General features: G+C 37.8%; 1 pseudogene; it reads right to left on the bottom strand.

Annotated features, from left to right (window-relative positions):
- Nucleotides 1-5,082: 5,082 nt before the first annotated feature.
- On the bottom strand, nt 5,083-7,533 carry LOC129895838 (protein DETOXIFICATION 35-like; annotated as a pseudogene).
- Between the last annotated feature and the right edge of the window lie 17,762 nt (nt 7,534-25,295).

Genomic DNA, 25,295 nt, shown 5'->3' with positions numbered 1-25,295 from the left:
ATTTTTCTCAAGAACTCCCTTTCTCTCTCTCTCTGGAAATTTCCAGAATTATGTTGATCTTTGTATGAAGGAATAGTTACAAAAAAATCAGATTTAATTTTGTGGGTATTGGGCCTGACCCGAATTAGAATTGGGTTGGGCCGAATTCACTATTTAGTTTGGCCTGTCAGACTTAAAACGTCTATATCTTATTACTCCGATATCACATTTCGTCCCACGACCTATGGTTGGAAAGATATTTCAATTATCTACAACTTTCATGTTGAGAGTTTTCCCAAATTCTCAAATTATAAAGAGGTTAGGGCCTCCCGAAGTCAGCTTACCCGAAACGTGACTTTAAGAAAAACATATTTGATGGCTTCTATTTTGATTTGGCTTAAGGGTCCTTCTTGAGATGTATTTTACTACACATAAATTATTCATATAACTTGGCATCTACAACGAATCATGTCATTTTAAAATTCAAAATTAAAAGTCCTTGAATTTATAATCGTTAGCTTACGAATAATCCAAAATGCAAAAATACGGAATGTAACAGTGCCCGTGATGCACAAGAGGTGGAAAACTTCCTTTGGCACATGGAGAATTAATTCAAGTGTAACAAATTGAAGAATGACGAGATGAGAATCAACACAGTCATGCTATATCTCTCGGAGATGGCTATGTTATGGTGAAAGCGCAAGGAATCTGAGATCGGGAAGGTTTTATGCACCATCAACACCTGGGAGCAGTTCTGGGATGAGTTTAAGAAGACCTTCTTCCCCAACAATGTCATCCATGAGGCCAAATGCAAGTTTTGGGAATTAAAGAAAACTGGTAGCATTCAGGTCTATGTGAAAGAGTTCACTACCCATATGCTTCAAATCCCTAACCTCACGAATGAAGACATGCTCTTCCACTTCATGGATGGGCTGCAAAGTTAGGCCAAGACGGAGTTGGAGTGTCGCCAAGTCAGCACCATCGATGAGGCCATCACCCAAGCGGAAGCCCTGATGGACTTTAGGCATGATAGAAACAAGGGAAAAGAAACAAAAAGTAGTCATGCCAAATGTGGGGGAGATCGTAACAAAGGCAAAGATCAACACTCTCCCACTAAGAGCCATGATGCCAACAAGTCTGACGATAGGAAGTTTAGACGACAGGGCTATGCCAAGAAGAAGGAGAAGACCAAGGAGGGAAGCGACTGCTATATATGTGGAGGTCCTCACGGCTATACTAGGTGCCCGGAGATGAAGAACCTTGGTGCCATACTACGGGAGAGAAAGGGCAATGGCGTGGACCAAGGGCAAAATTCGGGCACGACCCAGCTAGACATGATTGGGCTATGCGGATCCATCATGAAGCAAGCTGAGAAAGTGGGAGATTACTCTGCAAAGTATGTTGATATATCCATCAACGGACGACCAGCTCGTGCCATGGTGGACTCTGGAGCAGAAGCCAATATCATGACCAAGACGGCAGTAACAAGGTTAGGGCTAAGTTATGGGCAGAGCAACACCCGCCTGAAGACGGTCAATGCCCCACTGACTCCCATGTGTAGAGTCACTCATGGAGTAGACATCACATTAGGCAAGTGGCAAGGTAATACCAGCTTCACTGTCGCCCCCTTAGATATCTTTGATATAATACTTGGGCAGGAATTCTTCCAACAATGCCACACAATAATAGATTCCTATCTCCAATAACTCTTGATGATGGAGCGAGAGGGACCCTGCATGGTACCTCTAGTCAAGGTGCCAAAGAAGGAAGGACAAGCCTACCTGTCGGCCATGCAGCTTGCGAAGGGCCTAAAGAAGGGAGAGCCGACGTTCCTAGCCATCATTGCGAACTCGGATGAAGACAATTGTGCTAAAGAGGCATTGCCACCTTGCATAGAAAAGGTGCTTGAAGAAAATAAAGATGTGATGACTGAAGAATTGCCGAGATACCTACCTTCGAGGTGCGAGGTAGACCACAGGATCGAGTTGGAGCTAGGAGCGAGGCCGACCGCATACCTGCCATACCGCATGGCTCCACCAGAGTTAGAGGAGATGATAAAGCAGTTGAAGGAGCTCCTCGATGCTGGTCATATCCATCCATCCAAGGCATCTTATGGCGTGCCGGTCTTATATCAAAAGAAGAAGGATGGCTAGTTGTGCCTATGCATAGACTATCGGGTGCTCAACAAGGTGAAAGTGAAGAACAAGTATCCCATCCCGCTCATTGCCGACTTGTTTGATAGACTTGGACAAGACAAGTACTTCACCAAGGTGGATCTAAGGAAGGGCTACTACCAGGTACGCATAACGGAGGGAGATGAATCGAAGACAACATGTGTGACAAGGTACAGAGCTTACGAGTGGTTAGTGATGCCCTTCGGCTTAACCAACACACCCGCCGCCTTTTGCATACTAATGAACAAGATTTTCCACCCCTACTTGGATCAGTTCGGGGTAGTCTACTTGGATGACATAGTCATCTATAGCAACACCTTGGAGGATCATATGGAGCATTTGAAAAAAGTGTTCCAAGTCTTGCACGAGAATGAGCCTTTCATCAAGAGGGAGAAGTGCGACTGAGCCCAACATGAAGTGCACTTCTTGGGACATGTTATCAGCCAGGGAGAATTACGGATGGACGAGGAAAAAGTTCGGGCCATCAAAAAGTGAGAGACGCCCACAAAGGTAACCGAACTTAGATCTTTTCTTGGACTTGTTAACTATTACCGCAGGTTCATAAGTGCCTACTCCGCCAAAGCCACTCCACTTACTAAACTACTTAAGAAAAATAAGCCGTGGGTTTGGAGCGAGGAGTGCAAGAAGGCCTTTGAAGACCTCAAGACTGTTATGATAGAGGAGCAGGTCCTAGCATTGCCTGACTTCTCCAAGACATTTGAAGTGCACACGGATGCCTCTAACTATGCCATTGGGGGAGTATTGATGCAAGAGAGGCCCCTATTGCCTTCGAGAGCTGCAAGCTGAACGAGACAGAATGACGATACATCGTGCAGGAGAAGAAAATGACGGCCATCGTCTATTGTCTACGTATGTGGAGGCACTACTTACTTGGATCCAAGTTCGTGGTCAAAATATAAAATGTGGCCACTAGCTACTTCCAATCACAAAAGAAGCTCACGCTGAAGCAAGCTAGGTGGCAGGACTTCTTGGCCGAGTTCGACTATGAGCTGGAGTACAAGCCAGGCAAAGACAATGTTGTGGCCGATGCCTTGAGCAGAAAGTTCGAGTTGGCTGCCATCACTACAGCACGTTGTGACATCCAAGATGCAATCAAGGATGGCCTGTAGCACTATCCAGAGGCAAAGAGGGTTATGGAGTTAGCTGCTCAGGGAAAGACAAGGAGATTCTGGATAGAAAAAGGACTTCTGCTAACCACCGGATGAAGGATCTACATGCCAAAATTCGGAACCATCAGGCAGCGGATCATGAAGCAAAGCCATGACATATTGTGGGATGGGAATCTAGGGCAGCATCGCACAAGGGCTTTGATTGAGGCAATTTACTACTGGACACACATGCAGGATGATATCGAATGCTATGTGCAGACTTGTTTTGTATACTAGCAAGACAAAGTGGAGCAGCGTCAACTAGGAGGGCTCTTGGAGCCCCTGCCCATAGCAAAGCATCCATGTGAGAACATGACCATGGACTTCATTACTTGTCTGCCGAAGTTCGATGGGTACGGGACGATTATGGTCGTGGTGGATAGGTTCTCCAAGTATGCTAGCTTCATGTCCGCCACGGCAAGTTGCACTGCTAAGAAGGCTGCCAAGTTATTTTTCAAAAATGTGGTGAAGTATTGGGGATTGCCAAGGTACATCATTAGCGACAGAGACCCACGCTTCACCGGGAAGTTTTGGAGAGAATTGTTCGAGATTCTTGGCATGAGATGACATTTCTCCACTAGTTTCCACCCGCAAACAGACGGCCAGACGGATCGAGTCAATGCCTTGGTAGAATGCTACTTGAGGCACTTTGTGAGCTCGTATCAGAAGGATTGGGCGAGGCTATTGGACGTGGCCAAATTCTAATACAACCTGCAGCGAAGTGAGGCCATAGGGCAGACATCGTTTGAGCTAGCCACAGGCCAACAACCACAAACTCTACATTCACTATCAGTCGCTTTTAAAGGCAAGAGTTTGGGGGCTTATCACATGGCCAAAGGTTTTGAAGATCAGCTAGACACTGCCAAGTCTTATTTGGACAAGGCAGTGGAAAAGATGAAGAAGTTTGTTGACCGCAAGCGTCGTCCCATGGATTACAAAGTTGGAGACATGGTCTTGGTCAAGTTCAACCCAAGGCAATTTAAAGCATTGCGAGGCCTGCATCAAAACTTGGTGCAAAAGTATGAAGGCCCGTTCAGGATCGTTGCCAAGGTTGGCAAGATCTCATATAGGTTGGAGATACCAACGCATCTTAAGGTTCATCCTGTTTTTCACGCTAGTGTCCTCAAGCCGTACCATAAGGACAAGGAAGATCCTAGTCGAGGAGAATCAAGCCAGGCGCTACTCACAATTACCGCCTCTCATGATCGATACATCGAGGCCATTATGGACTACCAAGCCAATCGAAAATAGGGACAATAGGCTACTACTGTGTTCCTAGTCCATTGGAAGGGAAAATCCACGTTCGTCGCCACATCAGGTAGAGGAGAATGTTACGATCCGCCACTTGATCTTGAAGAAGGAGGAAGAACCTAGAGTCTTGGAGATGTTTATAGGACTCTAGATTCTTGTAGAATATTATAGAGAAGTCTTGAAAGACATAGAGTCCTCTAGAATTCTCTAGAATGTGTAGAGAATTCTAGAGTATGAACTTTTTTGAAAATATGAAAGGACTTGTATAATAATTTTTATTTACACTTAAGCCCTTATGAGTATTATAAATAGAAAGGGCATTCATTTGTAACAAAGCATCCAGAAATCAAACATTCTTCCAAGTAATACAAAGCTTTCTTCATAAAAAGCTCTCTTGTCTTTCTTACAATCTAGCGTTCCCTTAGCGATCTAATCTTAAAGTCTTATTTGAGCTTGCAAAATCGTGAAAGATTCGTGAGTAAGTTGTCAAGTGCCTTATGGAGGTCTTAGTTGAAGTCTAAGTCCGTGACACAAAGCTTGATATAGAGTTTAATAGCAATAAAAGTGTTGTTAATTTTTATAAGGAGTATGCGACAAGGATCGGTTTTAGTATTCCCAAAGAGTATGTGAACACAAATAAGAAATTGAGTTGTGTAACATCACAAAAGATTACATTATTTCAAAGAGGATTTTTAGAGAGTTGATAATCAAAAATATCAACTCGTGAGATAGTTATCAAGTACTAACTAATCGTCCTCTAATATATGTTAACTGTATCAATGCATTTGACATACAAGTAACAAAACTGTCAAGTTTTGTTATGCATATATCGTTGCTCTTAAGCTATTTGGAGCTTAGTTTTCTCTGTATGTAAGTCTTGATCTCCCCACATCCGCATCCGTTTTGTCATCTGCTCAATCTGCATTTCCATTTTCTTATTATTACTACTACTACTACAAAACACTCATTTATGCTAAAATGCAAAGCTTTTTTTACTTTAGTCGATAAGGAACTGAAAATTCTGCATTAGTACTTGTTGTCAACACAGATGATTTTGACCAAGAATTAAGCCAAAATGTAGAACAAGATTTGTTATGGAACTTAGTGGATAAGAAATAATAACCATTAGTTCACAAACCACTCTTTATCCCAATCAATTCTGTAGATTACAATCAAGAGCAGCAGTGTTTGCAAAGCAAGTCCAGCTATCATTCCTCCCCATAGTCGCTGCAACATAAAATCCAATATCCAGACTACTAAAACAAATTATAGTACTTAGATGTGTAACTTTGAGAATGAGAATTTAATTACCTTGACTCCCATGTTTGCCACATAACCAAGAACATATCCGAGAGGAATACCAAAGGCGTAGTAAGAACCCAAATTGATGTAAGCCACTAGACCTTGCCACTCACCTCCAACAGCAACACCTACAACGCAAAAATTTGGGTGCCCCAAAATTAAAGATCATTGTGAGGACTATGGAGGAGTAAAACTCTCTTAGCAACACCTGATAGCACAGGCTGAACATTGTTGAGAAGCATTGCTACTCCAAGAAAGTGAGCAAGCTCATAAACAGCTTGTATCAAAACCGCGTCATCGGTAAAAAGAATGGCAAGATGATTTCTTACTGCCAATACTACAATCATGCAGAGAATCCCAATGAGAAGTGACTGAAATACTGTGACATAGACACTATATTTGGTCGCCCTGGCATGTCCTAGCCCAAGTTCATTTGAGACCCGAACACTGGGAAAACAACAATATGTTAACACAAATGAAGTGCACATTTGTGATGCTTCAGGATTTCATTACCTTATGGCATCATTCATTCCGATAAAAAACATTGCTTGTCATTCATCAACAATTGAGCTGAAAGATGACAACAATTGACATAAATTTGTTAATGCCCGTATATATGTTTAATATTTTGCAAAAATTCCTAACTACTAATTAAATGGGAGAAAAAAGACACAAGACTCACCAAATAGAGAGGGATCCAACAGCAGTAACTGCATCTTTGAGATGTCTGGCGAGGAGAGTAATACTCATCATATACCAGGTTTCTACGGATAGCATAACAGCGGACTCAATTGACAGTTTAACAAAGGCCGACATGTCATAAAATGCAGACCAAGACCATCCCTTCCACCCATCCTTGCACCAAACAACTACGTCAGCAAATTGAGCTAGGGCGTTGTTCCAGCCTACAAGATTAAAGGATATAGCTGCCCCGGTGAAACCCCAATTGAATACATAAATGAAGAGCTAAAGGAGAAGAGCATGGAGTAGTAGAGCCACAAAACCAATCCAGGCCAGCACGCGAACTTAACTCTAGGCTTGAAGAAATTTTGAAGTGGGAATTTTGATAGACAGGGAATATAATTCGGGTATGGTTAACATTGTGAATTTTCCAGCAACCACAGCAATATCATGATCCTGTCCTAGGAACTTAAGCATAGGAGTCGCGAAGACATAGATTGGTAATAGAAGGAAGGTACTGAGCAGTAGAATTATCATTGAGCGCTGTGTGTAGGCTCCAAGCATGTGTACTTGTCCAGCACCAAATGCCTGCCCACATAGCGTCTCCAAAGCACTCCCCATGCCCACCTACACATACATCATAACAACGAATAAGGATTTTGTTCGCACACCCAATGTTACAACTTGTATCAAGATAACAAATTGACTTTAGGCCCCCAAATGTTATTGAGATAAGAAAAACTCACCATGAAACCGTAAGCGAAAGTAGCGATGACAGTTTGAGCAAGGGTAACAGCAGCGAGCTCTGTTGGTCCAAGATGAGCACAGAAAGCAACAGTAATAGCATAAAGTCCGTATTGACAGATGTTGGACCTCCAATATCCCATAGCTTCACTGTCTCTATCCAGAATACACCTCACAATTCATTCAAATTCATGCTAGAAATAGGCCGGTAGTCACCGTCATCGAGCAACGGTCATTCCATTACTCTTGACAAAATAGGAAAAATATTATGCGTTTTGATCTGACTTACTTATTATTGTCACTCGTATTTATCTAATTTCTTCAACTGACAGATGGAAAGGCACACCGAAATAATAAGCAAATGTGAACGAGATTAAGTCAAATAGTCAATGGCAAAAAATGTTTTACAAAATTGGAGAACAGAGCAGGAGTATTCGTTTTCCCCGAGACAGAACACTTCAAATTGGAAAAATTCTTGGCGGGTTAAGAAATCTTTCATTTTAGAAGCTTCTATAGTCATAAAAAATAAAATCAGGTTACCATAATTTAAGATAACGTGGTGTACACAATCAAATTATACGTGAATCCCGTAAAACGTAAATGCCTAGCTCCACAAATGATGGATCTGTGCATATGTTGTTAATTTATGGTTCTCACTCCCTACCCTCAAATAAACTTGTGCTATACACCGATCAGGTGCAGAGACACATAAATATTAGGAGGTTTATCCGAATTCCTTCGTGCATATGTAATAAATATCAAAAAAGTTTGTCCAAATACAAATAATGAATTTACAAATATGGTGTATGTAAGTCAGTCAATGTGGTGAAGGGTCAATTTTAAAATATAGTTTGTGGTCAAGCAATTTCTCTAATTCATTAGCTCTGTAATTTAATTGTTGACTCTATGGTAAACCTTATGAATATATATGTGTTTATTACTGGCAAGTAACCTACAAATTATTACTTGAAAATAAATTATACTTTCTAGACTTCTCTGCGGTTTGCTTTGACTGACTTCTTTTTATAGCATTTATTCAATAGATAGATGTAGACAGCCCCGGTCCACACAATAAAAGAACTTAATGCGATCGACGTGTAGTTGAACGAGAAATTGACTAATTTTTAAATAATATGAAAAAAATTATAGTTTATAGTATTTTATTTTTTATATAATTTTTAAAATATTTAAAGTATTAAGTCAATATAATTTAGTTAAATTTTAAAAATTAGTTAATTTAATGCTCGAAAAACCTAATATGATAGCTTAAAAGCAGCAGATGGAGTATAAAGCCAATGGGCAAAATGTCCAATCTTCCTTTTCTTTTTCCATACTTCTTTTGAGTAGAATAATCCCACATAGGATCCGAGACTAGAATTTTCAACTTCTTATATTAACTTTTTGGCGCAAATACGGCATCATTTGTTTATACTTAATAAATATCTTAATGTTAATTATTTAGCTCTTAATTATTAAATTATCTTATTTTTAAGATTTAAATATTAATTAATTAGATTTTAATTACTAAGTGTATTTATTTGTTTATTTTATAATCACTTAACGAGTCTGAATGATTAAGATTTATAACAAATTTAATATCATTAAAATGTCTAATTAAGAATTTATACAAAAATGATAGTTTACCGCAACTCTATCTACTTTTAACCACTATCCACAACTACCATTTTCAGTCATAACCATCACCACCATCAGTCAGCATCACCTACCATCCACAACCATCACTATCATCAATCACCAAAATCAATTGTCATTACGATTAGGCTAACAGTATTAGCCATCACTTACAATCATCATCACTAATCATTATTACATTTACTAATCACTATCAATAATTACTTTCATTAGTCAATATTATATATCGCTAATCATCATCATAATTCACCACCATTTTTAGCTATCAGTATAATTCCACTACTAATTATTAGCAGCTACCACCAATAACCACATTTAATCACTATTAACAACCACTATATCATAAGATACTACCTATAAACACCATCATCCGTCAACACCATCTCAAATCTACACATAATCACCATCACCAATTGCCATGTAATTTTTTTAAAAATTTATTGATATAATATTAGATCAATTTAGTATTTTATTTGAATTTTATATTTATTATACATTTTAAACAAAGACAAATTTTATGCATTAAATATTAAGAAAACAAACAATCTTAATTAATTAGTATCTAAATCTTAAGGCAACATCTTAATGTTTAGATTTTTATTCAATTTCAAACCTCAAAATTTTATTGTACATCTTAGTATTCAGATCTATCTTTAGATTCATACGTATTAATAATAATAAAAACAAATGAGGTCTTAGATGACTTATCCTTTTTGGGATAAGCTGACTATAAAAGTGTGATTCCAGCATACCAGACTACATCCTGCACTTGATCATTGTGGAAGGTAACAAAATATATATATATATATATATATATATATATATATATATATATATATATAGTATCGTCATTATATATTATTAAAAATAGAAAGCTTCAAACTTTAAAGTTTAATTTCAATTTTATTCATAAATTAAAAAAATTATTCATTTGATTTTTTTATAAAAGAATTGTAGATGAATTATCATAAATAATAAAGACAAAATTGAACATATTAATTTTCTGTATTTATTATGGACATTTACTCTTAGTTATTATAATAATAATCTATCTTTTCTTTATCCTAATTCATTATTTGTGCAATTTTTCAAGTTCAGTCATCATCACTTAGGGAGTCATTATTAATTGTCATTGTTTTTCACTACCGAATATGAATATGCGTGTAGAATACATAATGTAGTGCATATTATAATAATTATTCATAGCCAGAAAATTTATTCGCGCTTGGCGCATGATTAAAATTTCTAATTAAAGAATTAATCTTTGCTCTCCAATTAATGTCATGTTTTTCGTCTGTTTTTATATTTCATCTTAGTGTCCTGTATCTGCATTGAAGTCCGACTAATCAGTATTCACAACTCGTAGGGGCCTATTTAGGAGGAAGCGCTCCCTATTAATGATTTTTTCATAAGCAAGGCTCGAACCCGAGACCTCTGATTAAGAAATAAACAATCTCATTCACTGCACCACATCCTTTAATGGTGATGCAATGTAATACTCCACAATACTAGTTTGATATCTAACTGATACACAATTTGATTTTGATTGTAAATCTCAAAATAACTGTCATGACCCAAAATGGGCCATGAGTGACACCCACACTTATCCTCCTAGGTGGGAGAACCAACGATACAAACCGCAACTTACATTAACAATTCAACTTATAAAACACAACAATAATGCGGAAGCTCAAACCTTATTAAAGTATGAAATAACAAAAGCCACTAAAGTCTATTACGTAACGTTCCCCAAAATCTGAAAGTCATCACATCAAGGACGTCTAATCTCAAACTATCAAGTCTAAGAGTATCAAACACTAGAATAGATAAATAAAATAGTTTGTGTCCAAAAACTAAGGACATCATGTCAGGAATGAGAAAATCCAACACGAGCTGGAGGATAGCTCACCTTGGGATTTGATAGATCAGATACTGTCTAGAGCTGAGGGCGAATCGAAGTCGATGGTACACTTGCTGCACTCCACAAAATAAAACAAAGAAAAATATAAATAGGGATCAGTACAGGGGAACATGTACTGAGTAGGTATCATTGGCCGACTCGAAATAGAAATGAATATGCATAAAATAATAATAGGAAATTAACTATAACACTTAACATGTGGCAAACAATAAGATCAAGATCAAGTGGCAACACAACGAAACAAGTACGTAATCAATCAACAATATCAAGAGTATACAAGAGTGTTGACACTCAATTTTGGCTCTATGTGTTCAAAATTAATGTTTTCAGACTTCTTGATCGTTAAAAAACACACAATATATATTTTTTACACATTTTTTAGTTTAATTTTTTTTTATTAATAATTATCCTTATTTTAGAATTTTCATGAATTTATTCTCATTTTTTCCCTTTTAATAATTTATAGATAAGCATTCTTAGTTTCGTAAATAATAAGATTCTTATCAATTTATTGTCATTGTAAATTTTAATAGTCACACTATTTTTACAGACATCTTCAAACGTACAAAATATAGCACTATAATTTATTCTTACAACACAATATATCTTCCAAAATATCGATTATATTTTTTATTTTTTGTGTTATATATCGATACATATATTATTTTTTATAATGATTCGTTAAGTCATTTTGAGAATGATTTCTCACTCATATTCAATCACCTCCTCTAAGGCAAGATGCAAATTGGAACCTTCTTGGTTCCAATTTCCTTGCTTGTGTTCCTTCAGCCGTGACAATGGCATCCAATTTACCTCGTTGAGATACCAATTGAACTAAACCTATACCACAAGCGATAGACCGCACAAATAAGAGAGAAGGAATGGAACTACTTCCTAAAATGCTTCATAGCTTCCTGAAGATTAGATGTGGACGTAAATACACCAACCCGTAGGAGTCTATTCCACACCTGTTCTTGTACTGAGAGATCGGTAACCTACGCTCTGATATCAAATTGTCACGATCCCACCCACCGAGCTATGTGGTCGCCCACTATACATCCTAAGTAGGAGAACCCTTATATAAGAACAGTTGCAGAATTTAAAACAAACTTGAACAATTAACCAAAATTCCTAAAGAAAACTATATTAAAGATCAGTTTATTCAATTATACAAAATCCCCCAAGGATACTAGTCTAAACAGGTACAATAGCTACTAAGAGTAGAAATAAATAAAAGACCAATGACCCAGCTTCCACCAAGATAAGAAAAAAATAGAAGCTGTTGGAGGATCGCCTTCGTCTTCACCTACGAAACATAACTGACCCTGCAACCAGACTATGCCAAGTGGCATAGAAAGAGTAGTATCAGTACAAACAATACGTACTGGTAGACATCCTCGTTCAAACTGATACCCACCACAAAATATATGAATAGAAAATAAGGAGTGCACTTATTGGGCTAGGGTTCCTGAATTTAGTAACCCTAGCCCAATTAGTGCACTCCTTATTTTCACCCTTAGGGTATTCACCGCCCTAGACAACACGGTTTCTTTACCACCCTGATCACAATTTAAACTTGTGGGTTATGGGCCCACCTTACTATCATTCCATCACCCTAATAGTCCCGATATAACAACCTTACCCATTCAATGAGTTCGCCCAACCCTCACTAGTTGGTCTAATTATCTCTGTCATAAAGCGTATCCATCTCACAACCACGCTCCCCTACTCACTTGATTTCATGATAGCCGCAATCCCTACCTCAGTTAGTCAGGGAGATAACAATGGTAACACTCTCTGGCAACTAGAAACCTCAACTTCTAAGTTAATAAATACTGAGTACGATTATACCATATAGATCACATCTAGGCCTAACAGGGCCCATCCTCTTACCCACCAATAAGTGTATTGATAATCATAACCCTCTATATCTAGCACACCTCAATTCAAGAGTTCATTTATAATTCTCAGTCCATGGCTCATCTACCGCTAACCTTATTATTACAAAAAAATACACCTATCATCAGATCTTTTCAGGGGACCATCCACACACACATACTTGGCCCTCTAGGAGACTCAATTTAGTCATATTTATGTCGGAATGTGACACCCGATTCATATATGTGTCAGAATGTGACACTCGATCCAATCATACCACATTCACAATTACATTCAGTAATCATATCATTTATATCACCAAGAGCAGATTTATTGCAAAAATAGTCCAACAATAGCTCATTATATACTAACCTATCACATTTATCTGTACACGTTTAGGCATATCATAAGCAACTTAATTACACATTTAAGATAATTTGGAGAACAATCAACATCCACACTACCAAACCTTACGGTTTAACCTCAAAATCTGCTAGTTTTACTTTTCCATACAAGATTCTATGCCCGATATGAATTAACCAGCTGCACACAAACATCACAATAAATAGCTTCTCAATTCACTACAGCACCTTTCTACCTAGGGCACATTCAAATTTTATCCTATCACAACCGGATCTCTGCCCGTAACCCATGATCCCACAACTTAGTATCTGAATCCTCATTAATTTTCCTTCTATATTGCTCCTTATTTGCAAAAAATAGGGATGTAACACTTATTATAGTCACGCATCTGAGCTTACTATATAATAAAATTCTATTTTTGTAGTATATATACAGACACATATATTTTAAAATTATTTTAATAATTATTTATTCATTATTAATATTTACCAAGTGTTTGTATAGGTATTCAGAGATATTTTCCGAAAATGATATTCAAAATTATTTTTCTTTTCATATGGTAAAAGAGTTTTTTATTCATATTAATAAAGAACAATCCTTTTAATATTGCATAAATGCTATTTTTTATATATTCTTTCTCATATTTTCATACACATAGTTGACAATAATATACATTATTTACTTGATACATACTCTTTTATACATATATTTTTATACGATTTTAGTACATATTTCTTTATATATTTGTGTTATACTTGCAATATAATAATTTTATCCCCTCCCTCTTTGATAAATTAAGTCTAGACGAGTATCACATTTTGTGGATTTTGAAAGGTGCCTAACACCTTCTCTTTAGAATAATGTAAACCCTTACCTAGAATCTAAACTGGTTTTTCGCAGATTAAAATGTGAGTCATACATGTCATGCATCAAATAGGTTTTCTTATTTTCCTTAATAAATTAGATGGCGACTCTATATAACAATTAATCTTTTTAGAGTCTATAAGTTGTGCTTTATCCAACTTCGGTAAAAATAGGGCATAACAGTTTGGCGACTCTACTGGGAATAATCCAGGTTTTAATCATGATAGACTCAATTTTTCAATTGAGGGAGGTATTGTTGTTCATATTTTTTACATGTCAATATTTTTTTTCTCTCTTTGATTCTTTTCGCACCCTGTGAATTGTGTATTTTGTACATAAATTCTTTACATTATTATCAATCTTTTAATTCAATATTTAATTATAAATAGTAGTTGTATATTTATAGACAATCTATTTATTTATCACTTTATTTCTATCGAGTCGTAATTGTACACTATCCCTACACTGAACATGCGATGAAGTGTCTTGCATTTCTCCGGAATCTTTTCAAAACTCCTTAATTTCATAGTCGGCGTGTTTAGATTACTATGCATCTTCTCGCAGTTATTTGAATATTTTTTATCGAGACTTGAGCCAGATGAATTTCTATTTTTTATTTGTTATATTTTGTTTGATACATTTTTTTGCATATTCTATATTTTATATTACGTTTACTGTACATTTTTTAGTTGCACATATAGAAATTACACATCATTTTCAGCCTCGTCCACATTATTCAACAATTTTGGTTGACTTATGTTGAGCTTGGAATTTTTTTTAATACTTCACATTCATTTCAGTCTCTACGACTGTCTTTTTGAGTCATATCATTTTATTTTATTTTTACATCTATTTTAATCTTTAAAATCATTCTTTTTGAACTTTACCATCTAGTTCAAAAAATTATTAAAATTGTCTTGTACATTCTTTACATTCTAGAAATATATTGGTTCAAAGCTGAACTCTAACTCATAGCCTCACCTCTTTTAAACACAATCATTAATCCATAGTAATCATACAAAAGACGCATAGGTATGTTTATGTTTGAACTGCGTTTTGACATGATTCTTGTCCTGACAAGATACATAGGCAACTCTACATAAGGTTCAGTCTTTCATTGTTTCAAAATAACTTCTTCAGAATATAAAAACTAGGAATTTTTTTTTGAAACAGTTTAAATACGCTCTCCAAAGATCTGCTAAGAGCGGATATCAACAATTTTCTCAATCCAAATTTGTCATGACCCGATTTCTTAGGTCATGATGACACCTACCATAACCCACCAGTAGGTAAGCCAATCCGTCAACCCAGAATTTCAAGTAATGGGTTTGAGGGTAGAAACTAAATAAGAGTGGAGAATTATAAAGATAAGTAGAAAGAATAAACGGAAGTAAACTAAAACATGATATTAACAACTAAAGATCCCTCCCAGAACCTGAAAGTCACAAGTATAGAGCTTCTACAGAATAAAAGACGAGTATAAGTCCCGAAAGTGGACCAGACATATATATACAACACCTGGCTAGTCTCAAAAGGCAAAAGATGGGCCATCCATTCTGAAGGAGAAAGAAGTGATCCAGAAATGCCAAGTGCTCACCCTAGTCTCCGAATCTGACTGCAATAAGCTCGATCTATTCGTGATAGTAGCTGGTGCTCGATCCTGCATCACGAAAGTAGATGCAGAGTATAGTATGAGTACCAGAACAACAGGTACCCAGTAGGCATCATAGGCCGACTAAGCAGAAAAGGTAGAAATAATATAAAAAAGAGAAATAAGCCTAAATATGAATCAACATAAGCATCAAAGGTGAAAAGAGTACTATCTACGAAAGCTACAGCTAACTATACCAACTGGGGCCCCATAAGCCCAGCAGGGACACTCGTACGCAATTTAAATAAAAACTCGAACGAACCCCCATAAGCTCGCCGAGTACACAGAATAGCTACAACTACTAAGGCTGGGAACCAAGAATTTGCGATGTCAGGAATCGAATAACTGCATCATTTCCAAACCCAAAATCTCAGAGAGTCAACGAATAAGGGGTGCCTTAGGGGTCAAGACCAGAACTGGGACCCAGATGCTCATCTGAATATCTAACATGGCCAAGGCTGGGACTGAGTACCCGAATACTTGCCATAATACATCAGTACGATCGAAGCTGGGACAGGGTATTCGTATGCTCATCGTAATACATCAGTGCGGTCGAGGCCTGGACTGGTACCCAAATGCTTGCCGTAACACATCGATATAATCAAGGCTGGGAATGGATATCTGGATGCTCGTCATACTAGCAAGTCGGCGGAAGCCGAGGCTGGGTACCCGAATGCTCCCTGATAATTAGGAACGGAGGCCGAGACTGGGTACCCGGATACTTAGTGATATTTTATTCTATGGTGCCGAATATTCTCCTTTCCAACTAAAAAATAACAGTATTGAGGATCTACTTCCCAATGAGTCAACCGATATGCCGTCAAAACTGGAACTGGAGCCAAAGTCAATGATCATGAAATCTAGTATTGACGACGCATCACGAAAGTCATGATCATATCGAGTTATGTATTAGGGTAATTTTAAGAGCAAGGGTAATACCTAGCTATGGCCAAACTACCAGGCAGTAGCCCGCTACACCATTCTACAAGGATCTAAGTCCATCGGAGCAACGCCGGGGCATCTAAAGCAAGTTTACATCCTATACTAAGTACAACATACTCCACAGTATCAACAACATACTCATTCAACTCTCCTTATAATACTAACAAATACCGACAAGATACACATGTTTTTAAATATCCGAAAAACTCGATAACAAGCCTAAAGCATGATTTCTAACATCTAAGATATACAATTAAACTTTACAACCTATACTAAGGACAACATAATCCATAGTATAAACAACATGCTCATACAACTCTCCTTATAATACTAACAAATATCGACAAGATACACATGCTTCTAAATATCCAAAAAAATGATAACAATCCTAAAGCATGATTTCTTTTACTTGAGATATACACTTAAACTTTACAACCTATACTAAGGCCAACATACTCCATAGTATCAACAACATGCTCATACAACTCTTCTTATAATACTAACAAATAACGACAAGATACACATGCTTTTAAATATCTAAAAAACTCGATAACAAGCCTAAAGCATGATTTCTAACACCTGAGATATACAATTAAACTACCCAACCAAAATTCCAACTATTTCAACATGCTTTCACACATTCCAGCTCAATCTAAAGAAAGATAAACCGTAGCCTACCTATAGGCTAAACACACGAGCTCTAAATCACTATGCTAGACTTTTCCCCTTCCGAACATCCTCGGAACGCTGCCACACTATCAAAAATAGAACCACGACGTTGATACAGTTGTTTAGACACTAATTTCATAATATTTGAAGATAGACCAATTTTGGGGTCTAAAATGAGAAATATGGGACCTACATATGAAATTTTCAATTTGACCCCCAAAACAAGTTCTAAATGCCACCCAAGTTCAAAAATCAGATTTATAACACAATTCAGGGTGGAAAAATAACGCAAGACGATCAAACAACCAATTTCCACATTTTCAAACTAAGAAAACAAACAAGGCAGCCTCTTTACACATTTATTTCTAAAAAAAACTCTTTCAATCAAAACAAATTACATCATGACGTTTCTTGCGAAAAACCCCACAATATACAGTCAAGAATCACTCAAAATGGAGTTATATTGACCAAGATACTCTCTTCCAAAATTCAACAAAATTTCATTCCGAAAAATACTAAATCAGTAACTAAAATGCATTTTTACCTCAAACAAAGCTCCCCCTCATGTTTCTGAGATCTCCACGAGATTCCTCACAAAATTCTCTTAAATTTAGACCCTTGACTCACTAAACTCGGATTTATATAGGTCAAGAAATAACTTCTCAAAGTTTTTTAAAAAATTATTCCGAAAATGGACACTGTTGCAAATAAGATCATAATTTTTACTGAATAGAATGCTCCAAATAAGTTTCTGATCTCTCCAATGCATTCTCCTCAAAGAATATCATAAATTTGCCTTTTGAATCACCCAATTTGGAGCTCTAGAACTCAAGTTATGGGGTTTTAAAGTTGGAGAAAAACCCAAATTCGACGGGGTGCTCGGTATTCGTTCGAAATCCGATAAAAATAAATCAGATATGCTACCACACTAAATTTGATATTTCGGACTCAATGGCGCATTCATAATTCCCATACGAGATCATTTTAATAAAAAATGGGTTCCACATTCAAGTGTCATTTTAAGCTATATTCCACAATGGAGCCTCAATATTAGACCGGAAGCCTCAGAAAGCGAATGAAGGGTCGCTCTTGACCAAAATCAACATTCTAGAACTAACCACCCTGTCAGAATTTTTATCCAAGTGCATTTTCTAAAAATATTGACTAAAGTCAACCATAGGCTAACTTTCAAAGTCAAAAGCGCCAAATGGCCCCAAATTCGTATTGATTGCCTCGATAGTCATGCCAACAATGCTATTAGCCTAATTTGGCCATTTTTGGAGCTGATGGAATAATCAAAATTCAAATTCGAGGTCTCCTTGACCCAAAATTCAAAAAGTCGCAACTAAACCAACTCAGGCTTTCAAAATACCAAAATGAGCTCGGGACCTCTAAAAATTCAACCAACATTTTTTCTAGGCCAAAAATTATCTTCCGAACCCAACGGAGTCGTTGGAACTCCAAAAGTTGACCAAAGTCAAACCTTGACTTAAAATTCCTCAATTTGTCAACTCAAGACCTCAAAACTTCGTTACAACTCCAAAACTGATTTTGTAAAGTCTCATAAGCCAATTTCGATATTTCGAAGCTACTGGAATCGACAGAATTCTATGCCGAAACCTATAGCTCCGATTGACTCCAAATACCACTTTTTAATACGTAAAACTTATGAAAACTCAAAATTTCCAAAGACTTAACTTTTTATAGTATTTTCTAAAAATCAACATCCAGTACCAATCCGAAATGACTCGGGGCATTTAAATGGAGGGGTAAATGGTCATTTTACATGAATTCCAAAAATGACCTTGAGAGTCATTACAAAATCTCCCTAATATTAGTGTCAATATTGACCTTACATTCAAGCATAGTACAAAAGTTTTTTTTCTCGAGCATTGTAAGTTATGAAATATGGAGTTTCAACCTTCACTTTCAAAATGAAGAGTTCAACACTCCCTTAATCATTCAATCCTTTTGACAACGGCAAAGGAGGAACAACATCATCCTTGAAATTCATGGGAGAATTGCATTAACATTCGATTCCAAATTGGATACATCACTTGGCCACATGGCCAAACCCTAATCCCTATGAGTCTTATGATATGAGAGCAACTCTAATACTTTGTTATTTTATTTTTGCAGGTTAAATGATCCTTTAACTTCACATGAGATAATATCGGATCTTGAACTTTTTGAGGCATCAATATATAGTGGGGAAGACAAATTAAGGGTGTTTTTTGTCAAACGTTCACAGTTTTTATATATATAATTTTTTATGGCTTCCCTATTTTTACTCATTTTTCATATTTCTATAGGAGAACCAACCCCACCCACAAGTAGGGATGGTCACAATAATTCACAATCATAAAGGCATCTCAGAAACAACACCAATAAATTGATGCCTCATAAGCTATTGGGAGATCATAACAATAATCATCCACAAACAATCGGGAGACACACTCTTATCAAGGATGTCGCCAACAGTCAGCATACGAGGTAGTGGTTCGAGTTTGTCTTCTTTTGCAGTAATTTTGTACATATTTTTATATTTGGTAAATATATTAATTTTTTGTCTTACATTATTTCTAGAGGTGAATTTATTTATTTATTTTCTATTTTCTTCTTTCTGCATATACATTTGTTACCGTATTTTAATGACTATAGGTAGGTAACCCTTTTTGGGTTCAGTATTCCTTATTAAAAAGAAAGAAAGAAAAGAGTTTGTACATACATTTAGTTTGTATCTTCACGAACTAAGCAAATCTAATTCTCACTTCGATGAGATACGTAGAAAATCCTTCTTGGGTTTAGTACTCTTTACAAATAAAAAAATATTTGCTTGATTCACATCTTGTACTATAGTTGATTGAACTATGCAGACCTGATTCTTGTTTTTCACAAGATATGTAGGCAACCCTCATTTGGGTTCGGTCCCATTTTATTCAAAAAAAACACAAAATAAATCAAAGTTTGAACTTAATTGGCATCAACTTCATGGTAAACCATAGATTCTTTTGGTACCTCTTAATTGCACCTTAGTGACACTTGAGAAAATTCTCTTGCATACATCTAATACAAGAACAAAATCAATGTAACGATCTTCTCCCATCGTTAGGGATAGGCCAATGGGGAAGGATTTCGGTCCAAAAAATATCGAATAGTAACTTTGGCAAATTTAGGCCTAAGCCAGACTTGGATAGATTCTAATTCAGGTGAAATGTAGGGTGATCACGCAAATAATAGAAAGTAAAATTTATAATTTGATTGGATATGCTGATAGCCAAGGCGATATAGAGCATTTACGACTTCGTGGAATCGCATTCGAGCGAGTAAAACTCTCAAAATCAAAGTTTGCATGGGGAGTATATCTTAATACGTCCTTGAAGGGGGGTGTTGTGAAAGAGGAGCTTGGATCATAAACTTCGAGCTCTCTGTTTCCACCTATTCCGCTAGGGTAGGATCTGTCTCGCCAAAGAGGGGGCGATGAAGGGCAGCACCTGCTAGAGCAACAGTTTCTATTAAGGAGGAATTAGCAGGTGAGGCCCCTCCAGCTCCCCAGAATGATTTTGAGGGAGAGGTAGAAGCTGGAGAGGAACAGGAGCGGGCAGAACAAAAGGAGGGTGGCCAGGATGAGGTCGCTGGTATTCCCCCTCTGAATCCACTTTTGGCCCAGCAGATCATGGCATTCTTGAGTGGGCTAGCTGGCACTAGCGTCATCCCCACTATCCCCGCAGCACCAGCTCTTGTTAACCGTCTAGTTGCTGTTGCAGTTCTGCCAATTGATGTAGTGTTGGCCACAAATGCATTCTTCAGTCCCCTAATGGGTCCGGTGATGACTGGTACTGAGCATGACATGCTCACTAGTTCCTCAAGCTCAAACATCTAATTTTCCACAGCACTAAAAATAAGGATACTTACGAGTTTATTCTGAATTGCTATAAAAGGCTACACAAGCTGCGCATAGTATATTAGCACGGAGTAAAGTTTGTGACTTTCTAGTTGCAAGGAGAGGCCAAGCAGTGGTGGAGGGACTATGTGGAGTGGCATTTGCCTATGTTTCCCCCACTCACTTGGGCTTAGTTCCATGCTCTATTTTTAGAGAAGTGTGTGCCCCGCACTTTAAAGGACAGGAAGAAGGACGAGTTTATGGCCCTTGAGCAAGGAGGATTATCAGAGGAAGCTTATGAAGCCAAATTTTATGCCCTGTCCAGGTGTGCTACTCAGCTGGTTACTATTGAGAAGGAGAGGATCATGTTATTTATGAAGGGATTGGACCGTGAGTTGCAGATACTTTCTGTTTATATGACTTCATTTGGTAGGAGTTTCATCGAATTCACCAACTTTGTTAAGAAAGTTGAAGGTGTGGCGAAGGATAGGAAACCCAAGTCTTTGGCTAAAAGGCCCAAGAATACAGGTAACTTCCATGGTCCTATTCCAAAGGGTCAGGTAGGTCGGTGATTGCTGCTTGGACAATTTAGTCAGCACTGCCCGCTTCCACTTACATTTTTTCAGGTACTCCACAGCAATATTAGGCATGTAAGGGTCAGGGAGCATCACTCCCAGGTAGACACCCATCTTTTAATCGTGGCTATTTTAACTGTGGAGAGCCGGGCCATATACAGAGAAAGTGCTCTCACCTCGCGGGACAGTTTTAGTACTACAGCAGGCCTGACTAATAGTCCCATCAACTGGAGGGAATAGTAGCAGAGGACGTCCATAAAGCAGGCAAGGAGAAAATCTGAGAGGCCATGAGGGCCGGTGCGGTAGTAGTGTGGGTCAAGGAGCAGTCAAGCCAGGCAAGGAGGTAGCCCATCAGGATGACCAAGCTCAATTTAATGCATTCCCAAGCAAAATTGAGGCAGAGGCATCTGACGCAGTTATTACACATACTATTCTTATCTATGACCAAATGAGTACTATTATTTTAATCCGAGTTCTACTTATTCCTATGTGCCTGTGAGGTATGCCTTGGGTTTTGATGCATTATGTGATATGTTGGATGTCCCTATTCATGTTTTTGCCCCTGTTGGAGAGTCAGTCATAGTCACCCATGTGTATCATTCATGTTTTGTGGTGTTTATGAGATACCAGACTCGGGTGGACTTAGAGATCCTAGACATGACAGATTTTGATGTGATTTTAGACATGACTTGGTTGTCCTCCTACTTTGTTGTACTTAATTGCAATGCAAAGACTATGGTTCTAGAGATACCAGAAAGGGAAAGGTTAGAGTGGGAAAGGGTGTATAATCCTAAGCTATTCAATGTCATATACTTTCTCCAGGCTAGAAAAATGGTGGGGAAGGATTTCTTGGCCTATTTGGCCCATATCTGAAATGTGGAAGTAGAGTCTCCTTCTATTGAGTCTATTACAGTAGTGTGTGAATTTCTGGAGGTCTTTCCTTTAGAGTTTCCTGGTATGCCTCTTAACCGAGACATAGATTTCTACATTGATTTAGAGTTGGGTACTCGCTCAATTTCCATTTTTCCGTACCGTATGTCTGCGGCGAAGTTAAGAGAATTTAAGGCTCAGATTCACGAGCTTCTTGATAAGGGGCTCATTCGTCCTAGTTCTTCCCCTTGGGGTACTCCGATGTTGTTCGTCAAGAAAAAAAATGGTAGTATGAAAATGTGTATTGACTGCCGACAGCTGAGTAAGGCCACCATCCGAAATAAATACCATTTAGCTCATATTGATGTACCCAAAATATTTTATAGGATCAGGTATGGGCATTATGAATTTTTAGTGATGTCCTTTGGGTTAACCAATGCACCTGCAGATTTCATGAGTTTGACAAATAGTGAACAGGAACATGTAGATCATCTTCGAATTGTGTTGGGAGTTTTGGGCAAACAAAGGTTTTATGCAAAATTATCTAAGTATGAATTTTGGCTGCCTTCAATTGCCTTTTTAGGCGATGTTGTTTCAAAAGAAGAGGTGATGGTGGACCCAAAAAAGATTGAGGCAGTTAAGAATTAGGCTAGGCCTAGTTCTGTAACAGAGGTTAGAAGTTTTGTGGGACTAGACAGTTATTATCGCCGGTTCATGAGAAACTTTGCCTCTATTGCTACTCACTTGACCAGATTGACTAAAAAGAAAGTGTCATTTGACTGGACTGACCAGTGTGAAGAGAGCTTCCAAAAGCTGAAAACTCTCATGACCACAACACCAATTTTGACCCTGTCGGTCAAAGGTAAAAATTTCATTATTTATTTTGATGTTTCACATTCCAATTTGGGTGTTGTGTTGATGTAGGATAAAAATATTGTGGAATATACTTCACGATAATTGAAAGTGCATAAGAATAACTACCCGACTAATGACTTAGAGTTGGCAGCGGTAGTGTTTGCACTTAAAATATGGAGACATTATCTATACGATGTCAAGTGTAAGGTTTTTACTAATCACCGCAGCTTACAACATGTGTTCACCTGAAGGACTTGAATTTGAGACAGTGAAGGTCGATGGAGTTGCTTAAGGACTATGATGTCACGATCCAGTACCATCTAGGCAATGCTAATGTGGTAGCAGATGCATTGAGCCAAAAGCCGGTGAGCATGGGCAGTTTAGCTTGTTTGGGGGGCCTTAAGCGGCCCCTGGCTAGAGAAATTCAGGCCTTTGAGGCCCGATTCATGAAGTTAGGCATCTCAGAGAAAGGTGGGGTATTGACAAGAGTTGATCTAAGGCCAACTTTCATAGAAGAGATCAAAACTAAGCAGTTTGAGGATGTATACTTAAATGAAATTAGAGGAAAGGTGTTGATGGGGAAGGCTCCATACTCAACACTAAATGCAGGAGGGGTACTCCATTTTAGGAAAAAGATTTGTGTTTCCCTGGTAGATGGACTAATTCAAAAGATTCTATTTGAGTCTCATGGTTTCCGATACTCTATTCACCCTGGAGTGACTAAAATGTATCAGGACTTGAAACGATTAAATTGGTGGTCGGGTATAAAGAAAGACATATCTGAATATGTAGCAAACTGTCAGAACTGCCAAAAGGTAAAGTATGAGCATCAAAGACATGCAGGTTTGTTGCAAAGAATGCCTAATCCTGAATGGAAGTGGGAGAGAATAGCTATGGATTTCGTGATGGGACTTCCAAGACTTTAGGAAATCATGACTTTATTTGGGTGGTGGTTGACAGGTTAACGAAGTCAGCACACTTTATTCCGATTAGAGTGGATTATAATGCAAAATAATTGGCCAGAATTTATGTATAGGAGATAGTAAGGCTGCACGGGATGCCCCTTTCTATCATTTTAGACCGTGGTACGCAATTTACTTCCAAATTTTGGGGTAAGTTACATGAAGAGTTGGGTACTCAACTCACTTTTAACACATCCTTCCATCCACAAATAGATGGGCAGTTAGAAAGGACTATCCAAGTGCTGGAAGATATCCAGAATTTATGTAAAGGAGATAGTAAGGCTGCACGGGATGCCCCTTTCTATCATTTTAGACCATGGTACGCAATTTACTTCCAAATTTTGGGGTAAGTTACATGAAGAGTTGGGTACTCAACTCACTTTCAACACATCCTTCCATCCACAAACAGACGGGCAGTTAGAAAGGACTATCCAAGTGCTGGAAGATATGTTGAGGACATGTGTGATAGATTATAGGGGACATTGGGAAAGGTTTTTGCCCTTGTGTGAGTTCTCCTACAACAATAGCTATCATTCCAATATTAATATGGCACCATTTGAAGCCCTATATGGGAGGGGATGCAGGTCTCCCATAGGATGGTTTGAAACTGGGAAGTGGAGCCATTGGGGGTTGACTTAGTAAGGGATGTTTGAGACAAGGTAAGAAACATCCAAGCCAAGCTTCTAGCGGCTTAAAGTCGTCAGAAGGAGTATGCTGACCGAAATATAAGGGATATGACATTCGAGGCTGGTGAACAAACACTTCTAAAAGTGTCACCCATTAAAGGGGTGATGAGATTTGGCAAAAAGGGTAAACTCAGTCCTCGTTACATTTGCTCTTTTAAAATTCTTCATTGTGTAGGGCCGGTGGCATATAGGTTAGCCTTACCGCCTAGCTTGTCTGGAATAC

This window comes from Solanum dulcamara, chromosome 7, assembly GCF_947179165.1.
Source record: "Solanum dulcamara chromosome 7, daSolDulc1.2, whole genome shotgun sequence".
In the NCBI taxonomy this organism is placed as follows: Eukaryota; Viridiplantae; Streptophyta; class Magnoliopsida; order Solanales; family Solanaceae; genus Solanum; species Solanum dulcamara.
The sequence above is the reverse complement of the archived record's forward strand: the minus strand, read 5'-3'. Positions and strand labels throughout refer to the sequence as shown.